General features: G+C 36.4%; 1 non-coding gene across 1 annotated transcript; it reads right to left on the reverse strand.

Annotated features, from left to right (window-relative positions):
- Positions 1-414: 414 nt before the first annotated feature.
- On the reverse strand, positions 415-489 carry trnaa-agc (transfer RNA alanine (anticodon AGC)). The gene has a single exon. It is a non-coding gene; the product is annotated as a tRNA-Ala (tRNA).
- Positions 490-4,405: the final 3,916 nt, after the last annotated feature.

The raw sequence follows: 4,405 nt of genomic DNA on the forward strand, positions 1-4,405 counted from the left end.
CCTTTCCTTTCTTTTAAAATTAAAAGGGACATTTTTTCACTAATGGATTTTTTGGAAGCACCCACAATCCCACAAATGGGATTTGGACATTATCAGCGAAAATCACTATAGTTTATATGTCTGACTATATATAGTATGTATATGTCTGAATATATAAAGCAATAATTATTTTCTTTTTGATTACCTTCTGATAACCTGACGTGATCTACAAATCACGTCAGACATGCACATTTAGCAGCTATTATGTCTGATTATTGGATCAAAATTGGCCCATTTATTTTACTAAGCATATTATTATTATTATTATTATTACATTTACATTTTACATTTACATTTATGCATTTGGCAGACGCTTTTATCCAAAGCGACTTACACTGCATTCAATGTACACATTTTCACATAATAGTCAGTACTTGCTTTCCCTGGGAATCGAACCCATGACCTTGGCGTTGCTAGCGCCACGCTCTACTGGTTGAGCTACAGGAAAGCTGTATTATTATTATTATTATTATTATTATTATTATTATTATTATTATTATTATTATTATTATTATTATTATTATTATTATTATTATTATTATTATTATTATTATTATTATTATTTATTATTTTAAGATTATTGGGTCAAATCACCTTTAAACACAGCTTCTCACTTATAGCCGATTAAGAATAGCACCTAATGGACTGGATAGATATTAGTTATTAGTGCTGGGCAATTGATTAATTATGATTAATCACATCCAAACTAAAAGTTTTCTGTTTACATAATATATGTCTGTGTACTGTGTATAATTATTATGTATATATATTAATATATATTAATATATATTAATTATAAAATACACACTCCTTCATCCATATATTTAAGAAATATTTGCGTGTGTGTGTGTGGGTGTGGGTGTGTGTGTACATATATATATATATATATATATATATATATATATATATATATATATATATATATATATATATATATATATATATATATATATATATTATATATATATAATGTCAAACGAGCAACAATACTTTGTTGCACTCGCACCATGCATCATGTCTGATTTAGCTTCAGAAGTTAACCCTCGCTGGTAGATGCTCTGACTGTGCATGTTTTTTCAGTTGGTGGCTATAATTTATGACTGTGAAACACAGTAATTTAATTATATGCATTTATGGTGAAATTTCTAAATTTTCCTGTCAATCCATGCTTATTTTTTAATGCAAATAATGCGCTGTCACTTTAATTTAGCGAGTGCCACTCAGCAAAAATTGACTTAGTGCATGAACAATCTCTGCGATGCTGCAGACACACCGCTCCTGGAAAGCATTGCCGGACTGCATCTGTGTGCAGTGTGAACGCTCTAACCTGTTAATAAGAGTACTGAAAACAATGCACTGCATACGCATTGCAAACGCCCTGCAAATGGAGTATATGTGAATCTGGCATTAGACTTCAATTCAAATCCAATACATTGGTTTTGCAAATGTTAAAGCCACCATGAAATCAAGATGGAACCCTATCATGCTATTATAGAACGTTTTATGGAGTCTTTATTATAAACATTTTTCCATGCAATTTATTTATTTATTTTAGGGCTATGCAATAAGACATGTTTCAATCTCTCCCCTTCAGCAAAGTGTCACTCTCATGAAACTATCATTCATTTCTGTCATGACAACTCTTGGAGAGATTGGCGTGGTAATGGATATGGCAATGGTATTGTATTTGGTATTGTTGGAATAGAAAGCTGCAGAGCAAGCGAGACCTGCTAATGCCAATACGGTAACAGACATGCTGCTGTGAGCATGTAAGAAATGCTACTGCTGCACAGGAAATAACTGTAATGAATATCTATACAGGTGGAGCTGGGGAAGATGGAGGGTTTCATAAAGCGCACTGCAGACTGTTAACAGAAACATTACCAGTATTTAAATGTTAAGCCGCATCTCACTGGTCGCTGACACAACAGCAACTGCACCATGTAGATAATGATGTGATCTCTACCATATTGAGTTAAGGACCTATCAGCCTGCACTATCTAGAATTTCATGACAGAACTTGGTATTTAGAGTTTCCAGTGCTTACTTTTATGTTCTATTTGTCAATTCCTGATGGACAAAATTAAGTCCCTAATTTTTTTTCCACTTGTGTGTGTGTGTGTATATATACAAAATAATAATAATAATCTGTCAGTTTCATGGCAATTTTAAGGCTGTTCAAGTATGGGGCCAGTTGTGGCCTAATGATTAGAGAGTTGGACTTGTGGGTAAGGGGGAGTGAATGAACACGCTCTGAGGTACCCTTGATCAAAGCATCTATCGCTCCCTGGGCGACGCAGCAAAAAAATGGCTGCCCACTGATGTGGGTGTGTGTTCACAGTGTGTGTTCAATACTCACTGTGTGTGCACTTGAATTGGTGAAATGCAGAGCACAAATTCCGAGTATGGCTCACCATACTTGGCAACACACCTCAAACCATTAGTTCACCAAGCACTTTAGCGTATATATTTCTAGCGTATATCATTTTCTCAGCTTTATTAGAGCTTTTCCTTACACAGCCTGTTGGTTTCCTGTTGAGTCAAATAGTTTACAGGGCACTGCCCAATCCTTAAATTACAGCCTCTGTGCAAAGCCTACAATGTGTCAGGTTCATAAAACAATCTGTGCTGAAATGTGCCACGCAAACCACTGAAGAATGGCTCCGGGTTAAATGCAACTTGAGCTCTATCAACAGCATCTGTGGCACGCTGTCGATTACCACAGAAAATCGTTTTGAGTCATATCTCGGTGTAAAAACAAACAAACAACAAAAAATATCACTTAATATTTAGCACTTAAGAACATTCTCTTTTGTGATAAATGTGTTTTATGTCTCTCTCTCTCTCTCTTTCTTTCTCTCTCTTTCTCAGAAATAAAAAAACAGACATGTCTTCTCACCATGAAGATGCCCAAGCAAGGGTTTAGAAGACCATGTGGAAAGGGAGTCTGCGGTTACGGTGACAGCGGTGAGTACAAAAACAGTTATACAGCTTAATTTATTGGATGAAATATAGTCTATCTAGAAGGATAGGAATGTGTTAGGAGAAAAAAGGTGTTGATTACAAGCTGTAAAAAGTGCGTGATGAGGATGACAAATGTTAGACTGATATGTCAGATAAAAAAAAAAGTGAGTTCTTCTTTGTGAACAAGTCTGGCGCTTTTCTTAGTTAAACTCAAAGGGTTTAGATCAGAGTTCCTGAAATAGCTGACTGCAGTTTGGTTCTAGAGCCTGACTTGATTCCAACCGGAATTTGCACTTCTGAATTTTACCCTTTAATAAAAACATAATAAAACATCTGATCTTACCTATTAAAATTCATATTCAATTGAATACCCCTGAGATAGTAGCCTGACAAGCCAGACCCACATCAAGATGGTTGATGTTCTGGAAACTCACCATTGACAGGGCTCAATCCGAGGGGCGGGATAAACGGTTGTCCTTCAAACTCCCTCTGCACGCAATTGGATATCGCTACAACCAACCAGAGCAACGTGTATTGGAGCTAGTTGACAGATGAAACTTTCTCTGTATCCGGTCGGCAAAACTCTGAACACATCTTCCCTTTTTCAGAATGACTTCCGTGCCGTTCTTTGTTCTTTTCTCAAAGAAAAGCTTAACTCAGAGTCTTCCAGAGTCACGGTCAAAGCTGATTCGAAAAACCGCCGTTCGCCAGTTTCTGTGTTTACTAGTAGCACTCAAACGCAACTCTGCCATCATTATGTTAAGCCCCACCCACTGACTCTATACACAATGTGATTAGCCTGACCAGAGTTTGGTTTTTAAAGCTACACTGTGTGATATTTTCCCCCATCTAGTGGTGAAAAGGTACATGACCATGCAGTGAATAATAGTTTCTGTTCCTCTCAATTCCTACGGTGGCCGATTTAGTCCAAGATTAACATGGCAATCCCCCTCTTCACATTCGACACGGTGCCATTGAATGTTAAAACGCGAAAGGCGAAGCTTGAATTTATGGGTATGTCCCGCTTTAATGTAGGCTAAGGCTAATGTACTTTCAAGATGGATGGGCAACATGGCGACCAGCATTCGAACCCCTCACCCGTATGTATTTTCAATGGCATATTATAAACTTACGAGAATACTTTATTACTTGAAAGCAGTAAATATACATTAATGAGCACATATATTTTTGAAAGAACTAAGTGTTCTTAGCTAAGAATAAACTAAAAAAGTTACACAGTGTAGCTTTAAGGCTCAGAACGGTATAGAGAGTTGCTAGACGACACTCGCGACAAATTAGATTTGCTGCCGTTAGGGTGCGTCTAGATTTCTAGGCTACCTGATATAGATCTTTTCTTTCAATTTTTTTTTTAATGCAGATATACTGGTAACTGTATGCACAT

Source organism: Pseudorasbora parva, chromosome 3, assembly GCF_024679245.1.
Source record: "Pseudorasbora parva isolate DD20220531a chromosome 3, ASM2467924v1, whole genome shotgun sequence".
In the NCBI taxonomy this organism is placed as follows: domain Eukaryota; kingdom Metazoa; phylum Chordata; class Actinopteri; order Cypriniformes; family Gobionidae; genus Pseudorasbora; species Pseudorasbora parva.